At 34.7% G+C, this 14,675-nt stretch overlaps 1 long non-coding RNA gene across 1 annotated transcript; it reads left to right on the forward strand.

The window, feature by feature from the left end:
- The first annotated feature begins 1,083 nt into the window (after positions 1–1,083).
- On the forward strand, positions 1,084–6,819 carry LOC122057134. The gene is made up of 2 exons (XR_006133461.1): positions 1,084–1,172; positions 6,330–6,819. It is a non-coding gene; the product is annotated as an uncharacterized LOC122057134 (long non-coding RNA).
- Positions 6,820–14,675: the final 7,856 nt, after the last annotated feature.

The following is a 14,675-nucleotide window of genomic DNA, read 5'->3' on the forward strand; positions in this document are numbered from 1 at the left end:
TGCTTCTTATTGGTGCACTTCCTATGCTGCTTGCTCAGAAAATGCTCTTCCAAAAATATATATCTTAATCTAAGATCTTCCAACATATTAACTATCAGAATATCATTCAGTATTTTACTCTCATGATTATATATGCATAAGTATGAATCTTTTAAGTATCAGTGTAATAAATTACATGCAACACATAAAATGCTACATTCTCCAATTTATAAGACAAGTAACTAAGATGGACAATAACTGAAAGGTTGACCTATAATAATAATAAAATATATATATATATATATATATATATATTAAAAGAAATAGAAGAAGAGATAGCTACTGAGGCTGTTGCAAAAGGCTTCCTGCTAGATACCTCTTGCACCTTATGCTCAGAGCATGAGACACCATTGGAGAACATGAACTAGTTTGGAAACCCATTGCTCTTCATGGATTTAGTCCCTATGTTGCTACAAAATTCAATCCCTTCCCATCAAATGGAATGAAACTAAAATATTTTTCCCTCCTTTTTATGTGCTCGATCAGATTTTATTAAAATTCAGCTCACCTAAACAAATTTAAAATATCCTTGGACCATCTCCACCTACCTTAAGACTTTGGATATATCAAAATCCACAAAGTGACATTTCACGAATTATCTCACTAACTTTAAAGCCAATGGGGATGGGTTTCTAGCTCAATGGTAGGCAGTTAGAAAGTTGTGCTCTAATGTACATCTAAGGAAGACCGAGCATTCTACCCTCCTGTCCCATCTTTTTGGATATAATGTAGTAAGTAAGTTAAAAGTTAGTAATAAAATGTGGCCAAATGGCCCATCGTGGGTCCCTTATGTATTGGTCTTGCCAAAAAAAAAAAAATAGAGTAGAGAAGATCAACTAGGCCACTAAAACAGATGATTGAATAGTGATAGTCAAAAAGATAATCAAGATATATAATGGTGGCCTTGAACGCGAAGCTGTTGTGAAGCTCACGCATAGAAAAAGTTTTTTCTTGTCCTCCTTTCTTACGCAAAGTTTACCAATCATCACTCCATTGAAGGTCCCATTCAATAAGATGGTGGGTTTTGTTGAAGAATTTGCAAAGAGACACCGGCGAAGCTGACCAAATTCTCATGGAGTGACTGAGGACAGTGGAGAGAAGAGCTTCTTCAATCTCAAGCTCAACACCTCCAGGTACATATCACATTATCTCCTTCTCTCCTTCCAGGCCCTTTTTTTTTTTTTTTAATTAAATTAAATTAATATAAGAGTTCTTCTCAAGATGTGTGAGGTTATGAATTCCTAAGATTATTGCTAGTCTCCTTCTAGGGTTTAGAAACTCGTTTGGAATTGAGATCCGAGATCCGGATAGGATCAAAATAGGCCAATTAAAAGAGCAGAGGTAATTTCCCATGAGTAAGCACAAATTCATGGATCAAGTATCAGTATTATATCGGTCAATAAATTGATATTGTGAATACCTGATATCGTTATGATATTGATACGGATCAAGATAATTGGTTTCATTATTGATATTAGTATGGGTTGTGATCAATATCGACACCGATACTGATACTTATTACCATAAGTAGGATACCATACTAAAAAAACCCACAATGTTTTATCAATTGGATCTACCACTGATATAAACCAACTCAGTTCCAAACAAGAAACAGATGTTTGTACAAAGGTATGCCTGGATCCAAACAGGTCCTAAGCATCCCAACCTTTAAGCCGAAAATGAGAGGATCAAAAGTGAAATATGATTCAATTAAACTCTTTTTTTAATTATTATTATTATTATTATGAGATTAGATACCTATCACTTCATTTGCAATTTTTGCGTAACGGTGGTCATCATTACTGCCCTATTTGCCCTGAAAGTGAAAAGCATTAACAGTGGATTATTATTTTTCTGTTTTGTATGGGTGTATGTGGTGGTGATAGTGGTAGTGGTAGTGGTAGTCGTAGTAGGAGAGAGAGAGAGAGAGAGAGAGAGAGAGAGAGAGAGAGAGAGAGAGAGAGAAATGGTTTTAAAACTCAAATCATAATTGTCAAATTCCAATTAGACCGGCTGATTTTATCCACATCAAAAGTCAGGTAAAATCAAATCGATTGAATGATTCAACTCAAAATCGATAAAGATCGATAAGATTCCTCTCCATAGAGCCTAGGGAAAATAGAATTATCCCAAGATTGAGGTGACTTAGGGACACGTGCCCAGAACCTTCCAATCATATGATGGCTCCTTGTCCCTTGGGCTCTATAGAGAGAAGCTGAACTCATCTCATACCTAATTCTTAGTTTAAAACCTTGAGGGCTTCAGTTGAAGCCACTTGTTTAGAAGTTAGGATTGAAAAAGATTGAGACTGATCCTGCTCCTGATTTTGGCCTATCTGGCTGAGCTAATCCCTTTACAAAACTAGGGTTGTGTCAGTTTTGATTGATTTTTGCCAATTCCCATCAATCGAAATCTGGATTACAAGTTTTTAAACCTTAGTTGGAGCCCCAAGCAAGCATGTAAGAAGTAGAAGATTACAAACCCTCTCCAGCCTTTTTCTTGATGGGAGAATTCATTAATAGGTGAGAGATCAACCAAATTTGATGAGAAATTAAGATGGATCAACTTTGTTATCAAACTTTCAAATTAATTAGTAATTGATGTTTATAGCTAGCTAGGTGTTATTCAAATCATTTAGGTGGGACCAAGACCAATCACCTACCCCAGGTAGGTATCTAGCCCCAAACCTATGAGCCTGATTCCTGAAAGGGCCAAAGCAAACAAACACGTGGCAGATTTGTCTTCTTCGAAGGCCAAAAAAGGAGAGGACAATTTCATTCCGTTATTAGAAAGATTCATTTAAATAAAAAAAGTAAGAAAGAAAACCTTACCTTCTGAAAGATTTAAAAAAACAATAATAAGAGAGAGAAAGAGGGTACTCGAACCGCATAGCATATGCAGCACACCAACGAGGAACGATGAAACGATTCCAGTTAGGAAATAAAGAGATCATTTCAAATGAGGGAGAGAAGATAAGTGAGGAATGACAACGGTTTCATATAGAAATAGCACCAATGAGGGATAAAATGATTTTAACATATGAAGTCGAGAGGTTATTTCATATGTGTGTGAGAGAGGGAGAGAGAAACTCCATAATCGGCTCATAAAACCTTTTCCCATAAAAAAAAAAATCAGAGAAATTCAAATCCCCGTAAAAGTGAGTGCGGATCCAAGTCTTACCGTGTGTCCATTCCTATGGTTATAGATGGCAATGGGTCGTGATTATACATACTAATTTCGAGTTGTGTCAAAATCACCTAAACTCTAACCTAAAACATTTCTTAATTATGTTAAATAATCTCAACACTACCTCAACTCATGTTCATGTCAACCATGAAATACCATATGCTAATATTATGATAATTTTATGTCAATGCTTAATGTTGGAGCACATAAGAACATAAAATTAATTTCATATGAGTTTTTTTGGGATTTAAATTTCAAATCTAATGTAGATAAACATATAAATCAAAACAGCTGGTTCTAACAATTCATTATTATCTAAGGTATTATATGTGAGAAAACATATATTAACATTAAGAACTGATTGTGTCAAACAAATCAAGTGTATCAATCCTAACCCAACTTGGTCATTTATTCACTATCTTATTTATTTATTTATTTTTATTTGATAAATATTCACTATCTTATTTAATGTTATAAAAGTATCTAGTATGATATTGGTCATTTTTTATATCAATATTGATACGTATAGATTGAATCAGTCCGAATTTAAATATGCATTTCAAGTTTGTCAAAATAATTAGATATGCATGATGCATCTTATAGACTAAAATACCCTTGAAATTTAATTACCTTTATAGTACCATGAAAAGAAAACCTTAATAATAGGGAGAAGGTTTTCTAAGCAAACGGTATAGAGTGCATTATTAAAATGGTAAAGTATATTGCATGGAAATGAGATCATTTCAGATCAAAAAGAGATAGATACAAAGGTACGTGCTAATGTACTATACACCCTTGCAGCTTAAAGAACGTTTTCCTCAAAGCTTAAGCCTCTTACTATCACCAACAAAAAATAAAACAAAATATATGAATTTGAGGCAAGGAAGAGCAATTTTCTCTTTCTTGCCATATGACAGACTCCATTGGAAATAGATGGGTCCATGGCCTCACACCAAGCTTCCTAAAATTTTCAATGGAGTGTGAATATGTTTAAAAAAAAAAAAAAAAAAAAAGGGGTGGTGTCCTCAACGTGATTTAAAATTGCAAACATGTCATAACCTTGAGTGTGCATGTAATAATAATATCTGATATTAAAACAGTGATTTTTTTTCATGATTTTAGATATACTTAATTTTGCTCATATAGCTTGTATTTTGGGTTGAAGTTTTCTTTCATCCTTTCTTCTCCATTGGGATGTGGCCCCATGACTAGAATCTTGTACAATTGCTATTGTTCAAGTCCAAAATTATCCCTCCCTAGTGCAACCTGATGGTACCGATCACCATAGCCAATAAAATGAAAAACTCAATTTTAGGACAATGTTTGGAAGAAAAAAAAAAAAAGTAAAAATATTAGAAAAATATTAAAATTGAAGAGCCAAGAACACATATATCAGTTATTATAGAATCTTGTACAATTGCTATTGTTCAAGTCCAAAATTATCCCTCCCTAGTGCAACCTGATGGTACCAATTACCATAGCCAATAAAATGAAAAACTCAATTTTAGGACTATGTTTGGAAGCCAAAAAAATAAAAAAATAAATAAAAATATTAGAAAAATATTAAAATTGAAGAGCCAAGAACACATATATCAATTATTATATCATCATGCGTCTTGTCTTTTTTTATATTTTCTTTTCTTTTTCTTTATTTTTTATTTTTTTATTTATTCTTAACTTCCAAACGTAGCATAGGTGAAGAGTCTTTTTATTTGATGGCATGGTAACAAAGATGACAAATCACCAATTAAAAACACAAGGCAACGATGTATTAATATATGATGGGACCCAGAGTTTTGTGGACAGATTTTCTATGTCATAATCTGATCATTGATTTATTCTATACCACATGTTATAGTAGTGTCCCAAAATTGTTTGAAAAATTATTATTATTAATTTAATCTAATTTATTTTTTTATTATTATTTTTTTCACTTCTAAAGGAAACAAAAGTTAAAACCCTCAATGACAAGCAATTATTAAATTCTAAGGTCGGCTATTGGAGCGCAAAACATCACACACCCTCCCCACAAAAGAATCGTCACCTCTAGTGAATTTAAGAATGGTCATATGTCATATGCCATATTTTATGTAGATCTCATTGTCAAAATATATATATATATATATATATATTCTTTTAGAGAGAAAATAAAAATTAAACAAAATAACAATTTCCTACCTATGGCATTCCATTTCCACCATTCCTATGACCACATCAAGCTTCATCATCCTAGTCTACAAACCTTTAAATCAGAGCTAGAGACCTAGTGAACCGTAGTTATCTAAAATAGTAATAATTTTAGTTTTTAAATATTTTGGATGAAAATAATTTTATAGGGCTCTATTTTACCATCCGACGAGAGGATCATAAGCTCTGACCAACCTACTCCCTGAAAATTTTTAAAATTCAAAGATACCCTAGAAGTATAAAAAGACAATCTAAATGAATCCTATATTTAAGAATAGGCATAGCCATGGCTATATTCAATAGCAAAGGTCTCAAGACCCAAAAGAAGATTCAATATAAAATGAAATAAGAGAACGAAAATTTCAGCCAAATAAAAATTGTTCATGATCCAGAGCAACATCTGACCACAAAAATGGATTAAACTTGCTCCCTTCACAAAATAAAGTAGTCAAAATACATTCACAAATCACAATGATTATTTTTATCCCTTTCACATTTTAGAATACTGTGATTGGTCAAAACAGAGTATTCCCTCATAAACAAAAAGAGTGAGTAGTGAGTATTTGTTTTTTCAAATAGGAAGATGAGTAGTGAACCTCAAAGAGGTAATCAAGTTGGCAAGGGACCTTCGCCCTAAAAAGCACATGGTTCTAAGTTCGACTCTTATTATTTTCTTAGAGATACTCACATGAGATATCTAATGTTTTTTATTATTTTTCATGAAAATTAAATAATTTTCATTTAACCCTGATATAATTTGATCTATATGATTATATGGTTAATATTGATCCACTAAACTAATCAGGCCAAAAACTTGAATAAATGGACATATGCAATTACAGTATTTAAGGTCGATGGATTTTCCAATTGTGTGATATTAACAACTCACCAACTTTGTCATCTTGCTCAATTATTAGGGTCCTTGGATGTAAAAGAGTATCCTAGAAAGACACACGTGCAGAATTATCACCCTCTCTTTTGCCGATTCGGTTGTCATGAACTTCTACTTTACGTAAAGGTCGTGGTGTCCCATCAATATGTCATATGGTTTTGAAAATAAAAAAAAAATTGTTGATGAGATCGAATCCTTTGGTGCCAAAATGTCTAGTTTTGTGGCATAAGCCTATCTCCTGAGACGCCACCTCTAAGGAGACAATCTAAGCATCATTATTCCCCACAAGCGTGTTTTTTCCTCAGGGGGGAATGTACTACTACTGTGTAATGGATACATTCTCTAAAATCATTCTATGGGCTCGATATCTGGAGCTGTCAAGGATCATTCTACAAATAATAATGTGCAAAACACTTGCTTAGAGACTTCTTTCTATGTATGGGTGTCAAATTTCAGTTTGAAACAATCGGATTGAAATTTTTGAATTGAATCAAATCATGTATTTATTTGTTCGATTCTGGTTTGGGTTTTTCGAAAACTGATAAGAATTCAAATAAATTGATCAGACTCGATCGGATAAAAACTAATGGAAATTTTTTTTTCTCTTAATATGGGATAATGCTTTCTATCTGGGAGTGGACCTTTGTGTCTATCTCTCTCCTCCCCGTGTTATGACCTCTTTGTCCCCTTCAAATATACCTGAAGGGTGTTGTGAGTCATGAATGGGTGTTTCCTGTCAACGCAGTGTACGCTCTAGAGGATGGGAAACACTTTTCTTTTTAGAAAATCAATATTGAACCGATAACAATTTGGTAACGGATCAAATAAGAAACCATTAAGACCACCTCACAACCACCAAAATCAAACCAGGCCAAAACTAAACTATATCCTTTTTGTTCGGCTTCAATTTATATGGAAGAAAAAAAAATGATAGAAATATAGTCTCATCCATTAAACATAATTAGGGAGTGGGTTCTCCACACTACCCGTGTGGGAGAATCTCTCAAGCCATAATAATGTTAGCATGGGAACAGTATCGTCTACATGGAATCCACATGGTCAGGAAATGAGAGAGAAAAAAAAAAAGATTATGAGAAGGCATTCAATACATTGGCTATGTGCAAAACTATTTCTCATAAAATCAATACAAAAACCATTTGGTATGGAGCATTGACACCAAGTTGTGACCCAATCTGTGTTATCCTAAAATCGAATGTGATTAAATACAATTATTTTTAATTTAAGTCTCCAAACGTGAATATGCTAGTTTGAATATGATAATACAAGTTGAGCTTTAATAATTTTTTTGATGAATTAATATAAGATAACAAACTAGGGTACCTCTTTGTAGCTCTTCAAGCACAACTTTTTAAATCATTACTTGCCTAATATGACCCAAGGATCCAAGATTTTTTCCCTTTATGCATCATATATTGCATGCTCCAATATCTGTAAAGGTTATGATTTATTATGTTCCACCTTTCTCCACCATGCCCTTAATCCTTAAAAAGAGTTTCAAGTGAGATTTTGCCCTTTATGAACAATAGTTACATGATCCTATATTTGTTAAGGTTTGGATCTATCAAGTTCCAACTTTCTCCACCATGTCCTTAACACTAAAAAAAGGTATCAAGTGAGATTTTGCCCTTTATAAATAATAGTTGCATGATCCAATATTTGTTAAAGTTTGGATTTAATAAGTTCCAAATTTCTCCACCATGATGTGGTTCATAAATCTCTGAAGATAACTTTCTAACCTCTTATCCATAGTCTCATGACTGGAAAGCGTGCTATGCCATGTTAAGGAGGCTACAGGTTATCAACTAACCCAGCAACTTCCTCAAGGTAATATGGGATGACTAAAGTTTGTACATGCTCACCAATCTTCTAAACCCTGTTACTTGCCGTATTCCTGATGGGGACACCTCACTAATTTTCCAAATGAATTCAATACATTGAATATCCAAATTTTGTTTACCTTTTTTTTTAACTAGAGTCACAAAATTAATGCTTGCCATATTCTTGGTGTCACACCCATTGCTTTTTGAAATATATTAGATTTTTAGATATATTAAATAAGAAAAACATCCAAAATTATCCAAAAATCAGGAGAAAGTGTAAACTAAGGATAAGCACAATAGGGTGATAATTAGAACTACGTGAACTCCCAAACACCCCATATTGCCATTTTAAAATTCAAACACGTTTTAATTAGTTGCACTCTAGACCACTATTAGTTAAAACGTGGTTGCGTTTTTTTGTCATTTAAAATGCGTTTTCCCGTATGCTATTATACTAGGGGTGTCAACGGTCCGGGTTGGTGCGGTTTCGGTCCGGTTCCACCGGTTTCGATGTGACTTTGGAAGTGACCGAAACCGACCCATTAAGGATTTATCGGTTTCGGTCCGGTGTCGGCTTCGGTGCGGTTTGGGTTCGGGTTGGTACCGGTTTGGATTTATGAGGTTCATTTCGGTTTGGATCGGTTTTTTAAACCGGTATGGAGCCATTAGGAAACAACCAAATGATGAATTGGTGAACTTCGGTTTCTTAAATCGATTTGTAACCGGGTTGGTTTTGGTTTTTGGTCTAGTTTGGATTCGATTTTCCATACAAATGTATACAAAACTATGCAAATTTTGATTTTTTTAATGAATTTTGGAGTGTTTCGGTTTCTTACCGGTTTGGTTTCGGTTTCGGTCCGGGTTTTGAGCCGGTTTCGGTTTGGTTTCGGGTTCATCCGGTTTTTGGTGCGGTTCGGTTTGGTTTTGGGGTTACAATACTCGAAACCGAACCGAACCAATAAGGCTTCGGTTCGGTTCGGTCCGGGTTGTTATCGGTTTGGTCCGGCCGATTTTACCGGTTCGGTTTAGGAATTGACACCCCTATATTATACAATACGAAAAAAAAAAAAAGGAAACGGCAAAAGAATCCATTTTAAACCCGTTTTAAACGGCCATTTTAAACATGTATCCGTTTTTTAAGGGTAAAATAGGAATTTTATTAAGAAAAAAAAACGTATTAGTAAAAGTGAAGAGTGAAGACAATATGGTACTTCATTTTTTGTTTTTAACTTTCATACTTTCTATAGGAAAAAAATCGCATCTTCTTATAGCCCATTGAATAAGGAGAAGCTAAAGTTAGCAACATCTCATTTTCTTGTAGCTCATTGGGCTATTTTATCTTTGGACTCCCAAAGCTTTTGGAACATTGGATGCATGTATACAGGTAATAATCTCTCAAATTGCATGAGTATATTATCATTTTTTTTGTTTCGTTTTTTTGAAAACTACACGTTTAATACTTGTACTGTTCGTTTTCGTCCGTTTACCGTTCCCTTTTTTTTACCCTTTTTTTGATCGTACCGTTCATCGTTTTATCTGTTTAAAACCCGTACCGTACGTTTCTGTTTTTTTACCGTTCCCATTTTAACTAACAGTGCTCTAGACAGGGCATGTGGGATCCATCAATCCATCATCAAAGACATCTCCATTTCACACCCTAAACACATACCTTAGAGGTCAAAAGTCATAACTATCATGCCGCTTTTTCAATTAGTTGTGCCAATCATGGCTATAATATCAGCATTAGGATTCATATTGGTCTCGACTGATATTGATATTGATAAAAAATCATGTTTTTATTAATTTTTTTCTATTTTACTAACGACAGGTATCCAGGTCAAATGCCTGACTAGTCCTGCGGACTTATACTAACCCTCACAACTATATGGATCGAATCATACTAGGTTGAATGAGAACCATTCAACTTTCACTAAAAATAGTAAAGAGCATTAAACACCCCGTGTGAGTGACCCAATGTGTGCCTAGTGAAAGTCGAATTTAGGATGTCCAAGTTTACAACTCATACCAAGTTTGTATGTTTTTACTGATTTGTCTTTAATAAAAACCATTTTATTGATATAGAAATGGTAAGGTATCGACATTAGTCGATAAGGCCAATTCAATATCATGAGACAAATAGACACCTATCCATGCTATATGGAAGAGTTAGGTATGATAGAATGGGAGACATCAAGAAGAAGACATCAAAGGCCCCTGGGACCAAGAGTAAATGGTCCTTTCCTTGGTCTAATGATATGAAATATATTTTAATTGATAACTAATGAAACCTTCAAAAGGAAGGTTAGAATGGGTCCCCTCTCTCTCTCTCCTTTTAGCTTGGAGAAGAAGCAAAGCAGAGGTTTAGGAGAGTTGAGAGAGCTCACTAGATTATGAAAATAGAGGAAAGTAGGGGGGAGGAGACATGACTGACCATGAAGAAGCATTGAAGCTTTGAACAAGAAGACATGCATCACGTGAGCAATGATGTGTGGAGAAGTTGGTAAATCCCTTTTTACCATTATTTTCTGTCTTTGCTTGTCAACCAAGCGAGTGTGGGTTTTCTCTAAGACTTTCATTCATTCACTTGAGATATCTGTCTATTGCCCATTTGCAATTGTGACTGAGTCTTCAGTCACCTGACTATGTTCCTCTTCATTTTTTTAATGGGGAAAAGGAAAAGTTAATTAGATCACTATTATATAATAATAAATTATATAATAGTGTGACACTAACCTAACATAATCCTAACACATTATGGACACAAACATAGACCCACACATTCAAATATCTAATCCAGAAGTGAGTACTGAGAACACTACCTTGGAATATCAACTCTACAATTTGAAAAGAACATATAATGATAATAATGAATCAAAAAAAATTAAAGGGTTTTGCTTGGTGTAACTATTGTGTGTTATATCGATCCTGAGTCCTGACACTATAATGCCAAAACCTTCGGCTTAAATCTCTGAATAATGAATTAAAAAAAATTAAAAGATTTTATCTTTTTTATGCTACATAAGAAGGCAGTTCAGATGTGGACTCGCTTATCTGAAAAACGAATAAATTAAAACGATCATTAAGAATCTGCAACCTCAAGATGTCCAATACCTCTTTGATATATATATATATATATATATATATATTTCCTGGATTTCTTATGCTATAATTTCATATTCTGCTCTCACCATATACCATACCCATAGAGAAGAGGACCAAACGGAACCTTAGTGGCTGGGAAACAGAGATCCTGCAGAGTTCCCGATTCGAAGAAATTTGTATCTTATTTCATTTTCATAAGCAATCAAATGTATGAGCCCATGGGACAAGTCAAGCCGAAGGCCTAAATACCTGTCATTAGTCGAAAAAGAAAGAAAAAAAATCAATCAAATGTAAAACAATTTTATCAATAGTAAGAGCTCTTATATATATATATATCGCCTTTTTGATAACCTTAAAAAAATAGACAATCGATAAACAAGAACTACAAAACAGTGGAAGCGTAAGAAGGATGACTTGCCAATGTGTCTTGCGTCCAAAAATATCAGAACAAACCCAATGTCCAAGGGTTCTTGTCTCATGGATACATGTCTTAGTCAGGGTTTAAAAATTTGGAATTGGATCACTTCCATCGGCCGATTTGAGTCAGATCTTGATTCTTGTCTATCTGAAATAGCCAATCTATGAAGGGTTTCTAAGGTTTAGGCCGATTTTGGCCAATTCTGCTTACTTGAACCTTGGTCCCGATACTCCTGGAAAGAAGATGAATTATGATTTATAATAGTCATGGTTTTAAACATCGGTATTGAATTGATTGCATCGATCAATCCATCTCTACTTGAGATTGATACTAATATTTGGCCAATCTTGTACCAATGTAACCATTCTTAATAAGGGTAAAACTGTCCAAAAATAATTTTTAATAAAATGAGAACAAAACCATTTGATATGCCTGATACGGCCGATTTTTAAAACCATGATCACAATGATCTGGTAGATATTTTTACTAGTTCCAAATTGAGGGATGAATTTTTTTTTTTTCTTTTCTTTTTTAAACCCTAATTTAGGAATCGGTGCAACCACAATACTCACATCTTCTACCATGACTAAAAAATGTATGACCTACTAATAAAGTGATAAATGCTCCGTTTTGTTCTTTGCTGAGTAAGTTTTTTGAACAGGTTCTTTGTCACATGATCAATGGTTTAATGAACAAAATAGTTTTTTGACTTGCACATAGCTGGTCCAATCAATAAAGTTCCAAAAATAACGGAGTTAGTATTTTTTGGACTGCAGCCTATTAAAAATTTGCCCTAATCTGATGGAGGCAGTTTCCTTACCCCCCCACCGTGAATGAGGTATTTCTTTTCTTCACTCATACATTAATGGGTGGGATGAAGACCATAGTTAAAGTTGGGGTATTTACAAACTTTTTTCCTATAAGAATCAAATCATGGGTTTTCCTTCTCCTACGGCGAAGGAGGCATTCCTTCAGAGATATTCCTTCACTATGAGCATTAATGGGGTTTGGATGAGAATAATATTGGTGAGAGAAATATTTTTCAACTTTCATCCTATTAAGAAAGTATTAATGACTGTCAAATTTTGGATTTTCCTTCTCCCATGAAAAAAAAAAATCTGTTATGTAATTGGCATTATGATCCCTTTCTTTCAACTTGTCCCCTAAATATTTTCCTTAACCACCCACCCCCCAATTGGTTAAAAAAAAAAAATATACATATATATATATATATAGGCTTTAAAGAGAAATTGGGCTTAGCTGCTAGAATTCCTCCCCAGAGATTCATTAGCATCCATAGAACTAGAACAAGACAAACCTTTCTCAACCATCAAAGGCTTTTTCCTTTTTTTCTCTTTTTTGGGACGAAACTGCACCCACCCTTTTTTTGCTAACGACGGGAGTTCAAGCTTTCGGTTTGATTAGTCTCATGGGCCCATACTCACCTCATAACCGCATGAATCGGGTCATATTAGGATTGAATGAGATTCATACATTTTCACTAAAAGCAGTGAAGAGCACTAAACACCCCCATGTGAGTGGCCCCAAGAAGATAAGAGGAGTCGATCTCAAATCACACACTTCCTGAGGCGAAGGTCCCTTGCCAACTCGACTACCCCCTTAGGGTTAGCCGCACCCACCCAAGTTGAGAAGTAAATACCAAAAATGAGAAGAAGATGAAAGGGGAGAAAAAAAATTCCTCCACCCAAAGGGAAGAGACAAGCCTACCATGAAATAGTAAATGTTATCATTAATTCCACCTGTCTACCATCCTATAGTCAATTTGGTACTTTGCTTATAGCAAAATTGGGAGGTTTGCACTTGAATTGTAATAGCACCTTTACAATATGAGTAAGGCTCCAAGATGGCATGTTCATGAAGCCAAACCAAAGGTCGGAAATCTAAAATACCTATCTCAATTTCTAGAAAGGATTTTTTTTTTCTTTTTTGGATAAAAATTAACAAGAAATCAAAACTTATGCATTGGGAGACTTTTTTTCACCACGGGATGAATGAAAACTTAATCCTTTCACAAATACTTACATTTGATTACCTTTTAACTACTAGGAGAAAAAGGAGAAAGCCAACAACAAACTATCCTCGTTAAGGTCGTAAGAAATTCACACTCCATCAAAAACAGAGTTCATTTTCTATGAGAAGACAGCTACACGGCCACGGTACGTCGAAAGCAATCCGGAAAGCCCACATTCCTATAAGGAATTTAAGCTTCATAAGGACCACTTAAGAGAGGTCTCCATCAGCTTCAATGGAAGTCAAGATCTTCGGCGAAAGAGCCGAAAAATGAGAGGAAGAACCATATAATTTATTCTACTAATGGTCAGACAAGATTATTTCTCAAAGGACAAAAAAAATTTCCATTGCTTTGTCTGTCTGTGAGTTCTCACTAGCTAGCCCTTTCAATAAAAAGTCATGGCACATAAAAAGAAAAAAATTAAATGAATATCAATCTGGCGTTGGAAACGCCCAATTAGTGCGAACACAAAAAGACCACGCTGTAAGCTGATGATGAGCTTGCCAAGACCCTCCCATTGGCCTGCAGGTCTGGTATTTCGACCAGCACGCCAAGGCCCTCCCTGCAGGTCTGGTATTTCGACCAGCACGCCAAGGCCCTCCCATCGGCCCACAGGTCTGGTATTTCAAACAGCGTTCTCTTACCCCTAATTAATATCAACAAGCTTTTGCTCAACTATTTCACTCCCTCTTAACACCAAAGTTTTAAAAACTCGAAATCAAACATGGAATCTACCTTCATCAAATCCAATTCAAATTGACGCCAATGAAAGCACATGCTAAGGAATCAACATGATGAAATTTTTTTTATTTTACAATGGGGGGAGCAATACTTTTGTGCATTCATTCTTTTCCCTTGTGGGAATTGGGATTGACCGATACTGCTGATTTCAATCTGCAAAAGTTTAATTCTTATCAGTGGACATCAGGATCCTCTGTTGCGCAACACAGCTGTAGGGCTGGAAACACCTTGGTCTAT

Source organism: Macadamia integrifolia, chromosome 12, assembly GCF_013358625.1.
Source record: "Macadamia integrifolia cultivar HAES 741 chromosome 12, SCU_Mint_v3, whole genome shotgun sequence".
In the NCBI taxonomy this organism is placed as follows: domain Eukaryota; kingdom Viridiplantae; phylum Streptophyta; class Magnoliopsida; order Proteales; family Proteaceae; genus Macadamia; species Macadamia integrifolia.